Source organism: Drosophila miranda, chromosome XL (genome assembly GCF_003369915.1).
Source record: "Drosophila miranda strain MSH22 chromosome XL, D.miranda_PacBio2.1, whole genome shotgun sequence".
Lineage (NCBI taxonomy): Eukaryota > Metazoa > Arthropoda > Insecta > Diptera > Drosophilidae > Drosophila > Drosophila miranda.
The window spans coordinates 4301954-4315923 of NC_046673.1; the positions used below are offsets into that span (position 1 = coordinate 4301954).

At 39.6% G+C, this 13970-nt stretch overlaps 1 long non-coding RNA gene and 1 pseudogene across 1 annotated transcript; both read left to right on the forward strand.

Annotated features, from left to right (window-relative positions):
• Positions 1-2527: 2527 nt before the first annotated feature.
• Positions 2528-3174, forward strand: LOC117194289. The gene is made up of 3 exons (XR_004474792.1): positions 2528-2632; positions 2763-2954; positions 3018-3174. It is a non-coding gene; the product is annotated as an uncharacterized LOC117194289 (long non-coding RNA).
• A 5620-nt stretch (positions 3175-8794) lies between these two features.
• LOC117186807 lies at positions 8795-10223 on the forward strand (annotated as a pseudogene).
• The last annotated feature ends 3747 nt before the right edge of the window (positions 10224-13970 follow it).

Below are 13970 nucleotides of genomic sequence, written 5' to 3' on the forward strand. Positions count from 1 at the left end.
AAACTTTCAAATAACCCATTTTGCAGTAAAATTCCGTTAATCGAAATACGCCCGCTTTTTTTTACGAAAAAAAGCCACAAGTTGGTATTTTTAACAGTTTTTAACGTTAAAATGGATCATGGAAAGGAAGGTAACGTGATTTGGAGGCTTGGTCAAACTGCCCTTTTCCGTTTATTCATCGATTTTTACAAACGATACCTTAAACAACGCCAAATTAATTTACCTATCAAAGAACAAAAATAAAGTCCAAGATATAACTTTTGTCAAAATTTTGGCTGTGTGTTAAAAATGTTAAAAGCCTGCTTTGTATTTTGAGAGAAAAATTCCGGGCTTACCACGAGAATTATGTACTTTAAAATGTGCTCCCCGTCATATAATGAAACAAATTGTAGAGCCAGGCGAATATGTTCATTACGGTGATAAAGACTCTAACTGATTTCCTTACGAATATTATGCATTTATCTTCCAATAAAGGTTTAAATATTAATGTAGACGGTCTTCGGCAGTATAAAAGTTCTCAAATGCAAACATGGCCCATTCTGATGAACTTCAATGCCAAAAAGCCAGTTTTAGTAGCTAGGTAGGTAATTTGTAGGTAATTCAAAGCCATGTGATCCCAATGTTTATTTATAAGAATTTGTTTGCGAGTTGGACAAATTAATTAGAGATGGAACGGTATTTCAAAATAGGTGTTTCGTCTAATTTTCAAAAATCGTCTTCAACCTGAACACCACAACATACAAGGCAAACCTATTCTTAAATACTGCCAATTGATACATTAAATCAGCTTCCCTTGGGCTACATGCACTTAGTTTGTCTTGGCGTGATGAAATCGGTCCTAGTGGCTTTCGTAAGAGATTCTTTGAATCGGGACTCCATAGGACGAAAATATGGGGCATCCACAAATCTCAGAGACTAACCAGAGACTAGAGTAACCAACTTTGGTATCCGCACTCCTGTTAAATCTCACTATAAAACGTATATCACATAAATGTTCGATCGCTTGCTAAACAAAAGGTAAAATTGGCAACGCAGTTGTTTTCAAATACAACCGCCAGCTCTATCAGACGCTGGTTTTCGTTGGGGTATGATGTCGAGAATGCATGCGAAACTGCGGATCTCTTTAAAATTCTTAATGATTGGTTCGACGTTTTTAATTAAAAACTGTCCACTTCAAGTTCCATTGAATCAACTCAGGCTTATGGAAAACAACTTGAACTCCATCAAGAAATTTTGGAAAAAATGTCTGAGATGATGCGCGCTGAAATATGTGGCAAATCCCATAAGCTCCCCTTCCAAAAAGGTATTCTTTTAAATAACGCATCGCTTAATGGTCTATATAGCTGATCCATATATTAACAAGTCGTCTTAACCAAGACATTGCGGAAAATTTTGTTGGTGGCATGCGGTCGAGGGGTGGACAGTTTGACCATCCGACTCCACTTCAATTTAAGTATATATTAAGAAAATATATAACAGGTATGGCAAAATTTAAACAATCAACAAATAATTAATTTTAATAATAATAATTGTCAAATGTTTAGCTTTATATTTCAGAAAAGTTTTGATCGTAATTGTTGGTAGTTATGTTCTGTGTTCTGTGCTTTATGTTTTGTTTTTCTTTAATTATTATCATTTATTAATAATCCTTATATTTTATTCAGCCAAGAATACAGAAATTCTATCAAATAATGGAAATGTTGAAAATGACAATTCCGATAGTTGGTTAAACTTAGATTTTTATTCTCAAAGTACGGAAAATAAAGATAATGAGCCTGAAGATTTTGAATTCGAAATCGTTAACAACATACCAACACATAACAACATGGATGAGTTGACGGAGGATTCCATCGAATACTTAGTAGGTTATGTTATTAAAAAGTTGGGACTTTCTAATGAGTTTTCAGAAAGTTCGACATTCACCTACGTGGATGAGGTTTCGTATGGCGGACTAATAAAACCGTTTGAAGAATTTAAAAATAAAATCAAAGAACTAGAATTAATATTTATACATAATGTAAAAGAACATTTCAATTTAACCACAAATGGCAAGGCAAAATTATTAATGGCTGCACAAAATGTAAATATTAACATAGACGTAAAATCATTTTATTTTAAAATTACAATTTATTTTAGAATTAAGAACCTTAACAAAAAAATATCCGGCAAAATCAGAAGCAACGTTTTCTTGCAAATGCAAAATTATTAAAAATAAAACTATAAAAAAAACTTCACCTCTTTGATTTATAAAAGGAAATTTTAAACCCCACGGTCCTGTTAAGGGTTAATCAACATCAACATATGCCGTCTCATTCACACTCACTGTACTATGTGCCTTTCACTCGCACTTATTGCTAGCATACGTTAAGGGACTGACTTGCCGACGAGACCACCTTGTATAATTGCATCATGGCCTTCGTGTGCCTTCGGTCCGGCAAGCCTTCTTCGGCTGTGTGTTCACGTGTCGACAGATGACGTGTCGACAGATTAGTGGTCGAGAAGTCATTCGTGTTTTTCTTTTGTGTCCAGCATTAGAAACAAGTGCATTTACTGTTATTTTCGTCGAACTGTGCAGTGCAAAGTTACAATATCGACAATCTCTTACGCATTTACTAGAAATTTCTACCAATAGGTAAGTACATTATTAATAAAGAAAATGTCTTCCAAAAGAAAAAGCCGAACATATATCGGAGAGGCTTGATATGTGCAAAGAGCTACTGGAGATTTTGAGGTTAAATTGAATTATAGGCAACATATTTCAGAACCCGAACACCAATAAAATGCATTAATTTGCGAAAGTAATGCATTCCAGTTTACTAGAAATGCGTTTGATAAGTTTATAAGGAGCTCCAGGCGACAGATTATAAGCGATGATGTGGCGAACTTTTTCTCCTGGCGTGGGACAGACTCCAAAAAGTGTGTAAGAGGACTTCGAACCACTTTAGCTCTAAGAAGTAAGTTTTACTATTTTAGCTTGTGTAATTCCCCAATTTTTAATATATTTTATATTGTCTAAGGTGCATTTAAACAGAAGTTTGCGCTCGAGGATCAGGACTTTGACCATACAACTCAAAAATATTTTCAGTATGCTCAGGAACGGAAGGCCAGATTGGAAAAAAGTGATGCGAAAAAACTTAAATTGTAGTACATAATACATATATGTACATATATCCTCAATATTCATACTAAATTCATTTCATATTAAAAATATTTTTTATTTCGGAACAAAATGGAACTCTCGCAAAAACTATTTCTTGCGAGCCTTTTGCGATATCATGTATGAGCCTTTTGCGATTTCGTTTGCGAGCCTTTTGCGATATTATTCATGAGTCTTTTTATACCCGATACTCAAAATGAGTATTGGGGTATATTAGATTTGTGGTAAAAGTGGATGTGTGTAACGTCCAGAAGGAATCGTTTCCGACCCAATAAAGTATATATATTCTTGATCAGCATCAATAGCCGAGTCGATTGAGCCATGTCTGTCTGTCCGTCTGTCCGTCCGTCCGTCCGTCCGTCTGTCCGTCCGCTTCAGCGCCTAGTGCTCAAAGACTATAAGAGCTAGAGCAACGATGTTTTGGATCCAGACTTCTGTGATATGTCACTGCTACAAAAATATTTCAAAACTTCGCCCCGCCCACTTCCGCCCCCACAAAGGACGAAAATCTGTGGCATCCACAATTTTAAAGATATGAGAAAACCAAAAACGTAGGATTGTAGAGAATGACCATATCTTTAAGACTGCGGAATCTGAATTGGATCGTATTATTATTATAGCCAGCATCAAGAAAACAATTTCATTTTTTCTCGCCCTGTCTCTCTCTAACACACACGTAGCATAGCCGGCTTTGCTTAGAGTAAAACATTAGCGCCTAGATCTCAGAGACTACAAAAGCTAGAGCAACCAAATTTGGTATCCACACTCCTAATATATCGGACCGAGACGAGTTTGTTTCGAAATTTCGCCACACCCCCTTCCGCCCCGCAAAGGACGAAAATCTGGGGATATTCAAAAATCTCAGAGACTATTAAGGCTAGAGTAACCAAATTTGGTATCCGCACTTCTGTTAGATCTTACTATAAAACGTGTATCTCAAAATTTCGCCCCACCCCCTTCCGCCCACACAAAGGACGAAAATCTGTTGCATCCACAATATTGCACATTCGAGAAAACTAAAAACGCAGAATCATAGATAATGACCATATCTATCAGATTGCTGAATCTGGATCAGATCAGATCATTTTTATAGCCAATAGGAACAAATCAATTTGCAGTGGCTACGCAGCGCCCGACGTCACGCTCAGACTGATTTTCTGTCTCTCTCGCACGCACTCTTTGTCGGGTCGTTTAAGATTAGCGGCGTCTGCCGGAGGAGAGCCATACTGACTTAGTATCGGGTATAACCGTAGAGTTGCGGTGTCCGCAGCAACTCACAACGTTCCCCCTCGTTTGATACTGCTAAGGGCTCAAAAAAAAAATATTTGTTTTGATATTATTTTATATCAAAAACGACTCCCAAACGATATCGCAAAAGGCTCGCAAATGATATCGCAAAAGGCTCGCAAACGATTCCTCTGCGAGTTATCATAAATGATACTTTCACTGCCACAAACTGAACGACACAAGTATCATATTTGTATCATATGCGGGTCCGAATGCGAGCGTTTTGTCGGGTTAAGTCTCGCATTTGATTCGTATGCGATATCATTTCTGATCGTTTGGTTTGCTGGGTTATAGCACATTTGATTCACAGACCTTGATGTATGAAGTTTTTATACCCGATACTCAAAATGAGTATTGGGGTATATTAGATTTGTGGTAAAAGTGGATGTGTGTAACGTCCAGAAGGAATCGTTTCCGACCCCATAAAGTATATATATTCTTGATCAGCATCAATAGCCGAGTCGATTGAGCCATGTCTGTCTGTCCGTCTGTCCGTCCGTCCGTCTGTCCGTCTGTCCGTCCCCTTCAGCGCCTAGTGCTCAAAGACTATAAGAGCGAGAGCAACGATATTTTGGATCCAGACTTCTGTGATATGTCACTGCTACAAGAATATTTCAAAACTTTGCCCCGCCCATTTCCGCCCCCACAAAGGGCGAAAATCTGTGGCATCCACAATTTCGACGATACGAGAAAACTAAAAACGCAGAATCGTAGAAGATGACTATATCTTCTAGAGTGCAAAATCTGAACCAGATCGTATAATTATTATAGCCAGAATCAAGAAAACAATTTAATTTTTTCTCGCCCTGTCTCTCTCTAACACACACGTAGCATAGCCGGCTTTGCTTAGAGTAAAACATTAGCGCCTAGATCTCAGAGACTATAAAAGCTAGAGCAACCAAATTTGGTATCCACACTCCTAATATATCGGACCGAGACGAGTTTGTTTCAAAATTTCGCCACACCCCCTTCCGCCCCCGCAAAGGATGAAAATCTGGGGATATTCACAAATCTCAGAGACTATTAAGGCTAGAGTAACCAAATTTGGTATCCGCACTCCTGTTAGATCTCACTATAAAATGTATATCTCAAAATTTCGCCCCACCCCCTACCGCCCCCACAAAAGACGAAAATCTGTTGCATCCACAATATTGAGGATACGAGAAAACTAAAAACGCAGAATCATAGATAATGATCATATATATCAGATTGCTGTATCTGGATCAGATCAGATCATTTTTATAGCCAAAAGGAACATATCAATTTCAATTTCACGCTCAGACTGATTTTCTGTCTCTCTCGCACGCACTCCTTGTCGTGTCGTTTAATATTAGCGGCGTCTGCCGGAGGAGAGCCATACTGACTTAGTATCGGGTATAACTGTAGAGTTGCGGTGTCCGCAGCAACTCACAACGTTCCCCCTCGTTTGATACTGCTAAGGGCTCAAAAAAAAAATATTTGTTTTGATATTATTTTATATCAAAAACGACTCCCAAACGATATCGCAAAAGGCTCGCAAATGATATCGCAAAAGGCTCGCAAACGATTCCTCTGCGAGTTATCATAAATGATACTTTCACTGCCACAAACTGAACGACACAAGTATCATATTTGTATCATATGCGGGTCCGAATGCGAGCGTTTTGTCGGGTTAAGTCTCGCATTTGACTCGTATGCGATATCATTTGTGATCGTTTGGTTTGCTGGGTTATAGCACATTTGATTCACAGACCTTGATGTATGAAGTTTTTGGTCATGTCGTTGGAGAGGACAGCAATGTAATTCCAAACTTCGTGGCATGCCGAAATTGTTTTACGATTTTCAAATTTACTGGTGCCACGTCCAATTTGGTCCGGCATAAGTGCTATAAGGCTGTTGGAATACGCCTATTCAACTTTCAAATAATAACATTAAATACTACTAACTAATACTATTGATATATTAAGTATTATTATGTTAAGTTAGTCTGGTCACAGTTGAAGTGGACACTACTTCCTCTTTCCTTTCTGCTCTCGAATCGAATGTACATATGTGGTACCGGTGTTACAGTCAAAATATAATCAAAGAATATATAAATAATCAATGAACAAAAAAAACAAATAAAAAAGTTTTTTTTAAATTTAATATCATAACTAGTTAACCAATAAAGGATACCAAATCTGAAGAAAACGATAACGTTTATGAAGGTAGATGCCGAAACGAAATTATTAGTGACAAAGGTCGTGACGAAGTGGGTCGTTCAAAATTGTCGACCATTTAGTATTATCAGTTGCCCTTGATATTTTAAGTCGTTTTGGACCAAACGTAAACATTAGCAGCCTGCTACCTCATCCAACAACGAGATCGCGTAACGACACAGACTTATACAATAAGGAACTTCAAGCTGTCACAGAAGAAATAGCCTTAATGAAAGGCAATGACTACACTATCACGTCAGACGCATGGACAGATACCTTTTCGCAGACGTCCTATTTAGTCCTTCACACTATATATTTAAAGGAAGCATGAAAACCCGTCTGTTGGAAATGATCTGCATTAAAGGTGAATCTGCAACAAGTTCGTGTTTATACCCTTACAGAGGGTATTAAATTGTTATCGAAATGTGAAGCAAATGAGGACAACAATTTTTCTTTCTTACTTTTATTTATTTGCAGGCACATTAATTCGCACTAAGGTGGAACAATGTTTGAATTCTTTTGGGTTAGATTTAAACGACGCCATTATTGTTACAGACAGTGGATCAAACATGATATCTGCATTTAAGGAATCAGCTCAGATTCATTGTATAAATCATTTGTTAAACAATGTTGTTGAAAAAGCATTCAGAGCAGTTCCAGAATTGGTTCAAATCGAAAAAAATACGCAAAACTGGCTATATATTTCAAGAGGTCCGGACAGAACGTAAAATTCAGGTTTAGTCGTGTGTCAGACGAGATGGAATAAAATTACGATACGATAGAGCACAAATTTTAAATAAAAAAACATAAATTAATCGTTAAGATGGGTTGAATTATAGCGACATTACTGCAGTCACAAATTTACTCTCCAAAATCGAGGAAATTTTAAAATTCTTGTTGAAAAATGCAGAAGTAAATCCATCGATCTGGCTACTCTTTTCTATCCATGTATGATGCCATAATTTGTTTTTCTGAGAATGGCAAAAACACAGACACCAACTCATATACATTCAGCGTCATGTTGAAACGGAGAAGTCTCAACCCAGCAAACCAACTAACGTGCCTTTTGCGAGAGTTCCGCAAAATGCTCGCAAACGAGCTCGCAAGCGAGCTTGTGTACGAGCGATATGGTTTTGTGTCGCAAAACGCTCGCAAACGAGCTCGCAAGCGAGCCAAAAATGAGCTCTACTTCTTGTGTCGCAAAACGCTCGCAAACGAGCTCGCGAGCGGGAGTTTTGCAATAGGAAAGTGCGCTTCGACTGTGCTGCCGGTCGAAAGCCAAAAAAAAGCAAGGCTTCGTGTGCCTTCGGTCCGGCAATTCTCCTTCGGCTTTGTGTTCACGTCTCGACAGATGACGTGTCGACAGATTAGTGGTCGAAAAGTCATTCGTGTTTTTCTTTTTTTACATGTGTCGAGCATTAGAAACAAGTGCAAATAAAGCGTGCGTTCCTTGCGCCGTCATTTCAATTATTTTCGTCGAACTGTGCAGTGCTAAGTTAAAAATCTCTACCATCTATTACGCATTTAAAAGAAATTTCTGCCAATCGGTAAGTACATTATTAATAAAATAAATAAAATGTCTTACAAAGAAAAAGCCGAACATATATCGAACATGTAATTCCCCAATTTTTAATATATTTTATATTTTCTACAGATGCATTTAAACAGAAGTTTGCGCTCGACGATCAGGATTTCGACCATACAACTCAAAAATATTTCCAGTATGCTCAGGAACGGAAGGCCAGATTGGAAAAAAGTGATGCAAAAAAACTTAAGTTGTAGTACATAGTTCATACATATTACATATATACATTAAATTCATTTCATATTACAATTTAAAAATATTTTTTATTACGGAACAAAATGGGAACGGGTCAAAAAAAAACTCTCGCAAAAACTATTTCTTGCGAGCCTTTTGCGACATCGTTTGCGAGCCTTTTGCGATATCATTTATGATAGCTCGCAAAGGAATCATTTGTGAGCCTTTTGCGATATCATTTATGAGTCTTTTTTGATACTGCTATGGGCTCGAAAAAAATATTTATTTTGATATTATTTTATATTAAAAACGACTCATAAATGATATCGCAAAAGGCTCACAAATGATATCGCAAAAGGCTCATAAATGATATCGCAAAAGGCTCGCAAACGATTCCTTTGCGAGCTATCATAAATGATACTTTCACTGCCACAAACTGAACGACACAAGTATCATATTTCTATCATATGCGGGTCCGAATGCGAGCGTTTTGTCGGGTTAAGTCTCGCATTTGACTCGTATGCGATATCATTTGTGAGCGTTTGGTTTGCTGGGAAGCTGCAAGAGTGTATTGGTGTGCGCTGTACTGTACAAGAGGCTGCGTGCCTTGTATATGTATATTTTTCAATAGTTCTTGAAGTCGGAAAAATATTCGACTATGCGACTATGCATTCATGCTTTTCAAAAGTTCATCAAAGACTCTATTTCAGACAAAGATATTGAACAAAAATTGGTCAAGAACTGGTCCTTGAGCATGCATAGCGACTCAGTACTCTTTTAAAGTACTCAAAGAATTATAAATGAATTGCGTTACTTTTATGCCTTCTAACAAATCAATTGATACAAGTGGATAGAACTCTCACTATTGAAGAGTGTAAAAATATGATGCGATCGTTTTTCGCTGATGACAAGGAAAACATACCCCTGTCGGCGATTCGTTCAAATAAATGCGAGGAGTTTTTAGCTGATTTTATCGAACCACCTTCAGGACAGTCAGACGAAGAAGTCTTGACAAGGGAAATAGTGGCGTAATCCAATATACGAGTATACCTATGAAAGACGACTTCAATGTTTTGCACTGGTGGAATGAAAACCAATCGCAGCTCCGAATATTATATAAATAAATCTGCAAAATATTTGCAACACCAGATGCTCAGCTTCCTCCGAAAGAGTGTTTTCCCTAGCAAGGAACTTAATTTGTGAAAAAAGAAACTCCATTTCAGGCAACGTCGACATGGACAGAACTTTCTCTAAAAATATCCCTAAAATCTCCCGAGAGAACTACCCCCAGAACTTTCCTTCAGTTGCAACATATTAGTTCTGGTTACTGCAGTAACCGATTACTGGCCGATTTTCTGGCCTCGTATTTGTCGGAAACCGAGCATCCCACAACTTCGATTCATGGCGATCGACTACAGAGTCAGCGCGAACAGGCTCTGCGCGACTTTAAGACTGGCAAGATGAAAGTGCTCATCGGTTGCTTCTCGTGGTCTAGATATTAAGAACGTCAAGCATGTCGTTAACTACGATATGCCCAAGACCATTGATGACTATGTTCATCGTATTGGACGCACCGGGCGTGTATGAAATTATGGTCGGGCCACTTCGTTCTTTGATCCCGAGCAGGATTCGGGCGTGGCCACAGATCTGGTGAAAATTCTTGAGGGATCTGAGCAGGTAGTGCCCGATTTTCTACGCGTTTTGAGTGGTGTCGGTGGCCATGGCGGTTGCGGGGCCCAGTTTGGTGGCTATGATGTTCGCGGAAGTGGAAATGTCATCCAGGAAGCTTCAACTGTAGAAGATGAACAGGAATGGGACTAGGTCGCTCTGACTAAAAAAAAACCATTGACTAAAATAAGGCTTATATATAGAAGTAATATATATGTACATATATATATATATATGAAGCCTTTATAAACATTAATTGCCCTGCATAAGTTGGCATATTTTCAAATAAAAGAATAATTCATATATGATCAATAAAGATAGAAACATACCACGTCAATAATCGAAGGCGAGGGACTCCAAGAAGGAGGACAAAGCTGGCAAGAAAAAGGAGAATGTTTCAGAGACAACTCCAAAAAAGTTCAAAACCGAACATAGGACCTCAGAGTAAGGTAGGCAGCCGCGATACGATGACACCGAAATTGACGCAGGATTTGACCAAAGCTGACGAGAAAAAGAATGATCCAGGGATACCGTCAACCCAAGCTGACGTGACAATAAAAAGAAAGGTTCAACGGTTAACGAGGACATGGCAAATCTCCTGATCAGTGATTTGTTTGTGATGCGGGACCGCAGCCGCAAACCGTAGGAGGCATTCCACCGCAACTCGCATGAGTACCAATACGCGAGGGAGTGGCTTAATAAACTGACAAATATGAAGTGCGACACGGTGTCCAAGGCGCGCATGCGCAACGCAAGAAGCGCCTCAACGGGATTTTTAAGCAGATACCCCAGAAAACTGGAGGATGGACTTTTCGGACACCACGAATCATGCGTCGAGGCTATAGTTTGGCCTCGAGGCCATGGGACTGAAGACTGGTGCTCCGAGTGTGGCACAGAAAGTGTGCCGATGATGCTGGCAGACCCGAAGGTTGGACAAATTTGCGAAAAAAGTCCCAAAATGAACTAAGCGCACGTCTTTTATAGGCTGCAATGTCGCAGTAGCCATTCTGCTGCGTCGCTGCGACTGCGCATTCGTCTTATTTACTGGCGACAATGAAGACTTCGGGTCTGGCGTTCGGGTACTGACGCGTCATCATGAGCCACACGAAGAGAGAACATTTTTGCACACAATATATTGTGAACGTTAACGTTCCCCCTCGTTTTTTTTTGTCATGCAGCTACCATACATTGACACACAAAAAAATTGGGTTTTTTCTAGTCTAGTCTAGTCTAGTCCGAAAACTCTCTCTTCGGGTCTTGTTTTACGCTCAGCACAATAGAGAGCGCTTCCCGCTTCTACTTTGATTTTTAAAAGTGCAAGTGCATTTTTAAATTTGTATACCCGATACTCAAAATGAGTATTGGGGTATATTAGATTTGTGGTAAAAGTGGATGTGTGTAACGTCCAGAAGGAATCGTTTCCGACCCCATAAAGTACATATATTCTTGATCAGCATCCATAGCCGAGTCGATTGAGCCCTGTCTGTCTGTCCGTCTGTCCGTCCCTATCAGCGCCTAGTGCTCAGGACTATAAGAGCTAGAGCAACGACGTTATATATCCGGACTTCTGTGATATGTCACTGCTACAAGTATATTTCAAAACTTTGCCCCGCCCATTTCCGCCCCCGCAAAGGACGAAAATATGGGGCATCCACAAATCTCAGAGACTAACCAGAGACTAGAGTAACCAACTTTGGTATCCGCACTCCTGTTAAATCTCACTATAAAACGTATATCTCAGAATTTCGCCCCACCCCCTTCCGCCCACACAAAGGACGAAAATCTGTTGCATCCACAATATTGCACACTCGAGAAAACTAAAAACGCAGAATCATAGATAATGACCATATCTATCATATTGCTGAATCTGGATCAGATCGGATCATTTTTGTAGCCAAAGCAAGAAATCAATTTTCTGTGGCTACGCAGCGCCCGACGTTACGCTCAGACTGATTTTCTGTCTCTCTCGCACGCACTCTTTGTCGTGTGGTTCAATATTAGCGGCGTCTGCCGCAGGAGAGCCAAACTGACTTAGTATCGGGTATAACTGTAGAGTTGCGGTGTCCGCAGCAACTCACAACGTTCCCCCTCGTTTGTAATGTTTTTGAAAAAATTAATAAATAGCTTTAAAAACGTGTCCTGTAAACCACAAACTTTCTTGCTTTATTAACAATGAATCAATCTATGCACAAACAATTGTTTCATATAAATCGGTAAGTTGGTTAAAATGATATAGCGGTTTGACTTTGGAAAATTGTTGAACCTATTCAGTTGAGCGGCACTGTAAGTATACAATAAATATATAACACAAAACCCACCCTTTTCTGCTATCTTGCAAAAGCAGAGAGAGAGAGACAGAGAGACACCAGCTGCGGCTGCACTGTCGGCTGACGTATTTTTGTTGTACTCAGAAGCAAGCGCATACAAAATCTCACACATGCAGCGACAGCCGATATATCTCTCTCGCTCTTGCAAGGCAGACCTGCGGCGGCGCGACTGCGCTACTTCGAAGTCATTTTCGCAAATGGCGGCGCTGCCAATTGCTATAAAAAGGCGAGCACAGTCGAAGCCACGCGACTTTATTTTTTTTTTTTTAACTGTAAACATCTACTCTTCTAAACCTAGTGCGCAGGGAGTCAGCACCGTGCGCACCATGGCACCCCAGAACCTCCGCAACCACACTTCTCGGAGCGTAATTGAACCTCCGCAACCACACTTCTTGGAGCGTTATTGAACCTCCGCAACCAAAATTCTTGGAGCGTAATTGAACCTCCGCAACCACACTTCTTGGAGCGTAATTGAACCTCCGCAACGAATATTCTTCTCGGGGCATGGCTTTTGATTATATTAGTCGGTTTAAATTGTTTAAAACTAAATTATTTAAAAGCTAATTTAAACTTCAATTAAATAAACCCTCGGCGGGTATGATGCAGGCACGAGTGCTGTCGGCCACCCCGACGGAGGGCAGGCCGTGCTCCTTGCACATGGCCAGGAGGTCCTTGTTGGTCCTTGTGTCTCCAGGTTCGAGAGCTCCGACATTTCCGCACAAAAACAAAACGGAAAACAGAAACAAAAATCTAGAGCTGACGACCGACTTCTCTGAAAACCTGAAAACCAAATAATGCTCCGAATCGCGTCTCGCCTGGAGTATTGTAATCTGAATATAGTATATTCGCATACATGGTGCTAGCTTATGGTGACTCTAAAAATCTGGCAGCACTGGTATCACCTCAGCCGACTGGATACCGACCGTCTTAGATACTTAAATCTGTTGCTTCTATAGAAAGTTCTAGCTCTGCATCTTCGTTAGTGGAAATCAAGATATCGTCATCAAAAGTTTTAGACTCTGATGCCGACTCACTTGACACATTATCTTTTATAATGTTAATTAACATAGTATCTTCATCGGGCGAACAGTTCCCAGATATTGTAGTGGAAGTTAGAACTTTCATAGAAAGCATTTTACTAATAATTACATTAAATTCATACATAGTTGGATTATTGTTGGTAACACCGCGAGATCTGATTAAATAAAATAAATTTTCTAATGGGTCTTGGTTTAATTTGGATGTAGCAATATAAACGAGGGGGAACGTTGTGAGTTGCTGCGGAGACCGCAACTCTACAGTTATACCCGATACTAAGTCAGTATGGCTCTCCTCCGGCAGACGCCGCTAATCTTAAACGACACGACAAAGAGTGCGTGCGAGAGAGACAGAAAATCAGTCTGAGCGTGACGTCGGGCGCTGCGTAGCCACTGCAAATTGATTTGTTCCTATTGGCTATAAAAATGATCTGATCTGATCCAGATTCAGCAATCTGATAGATATGGTCATTATCTATGATTCTGCGTTTTTAGTTTTCTCGAATGTGCAATACTGTGGATGCAACAGATTTTCGTCCTTTGTGTGGGCGGAAGGGG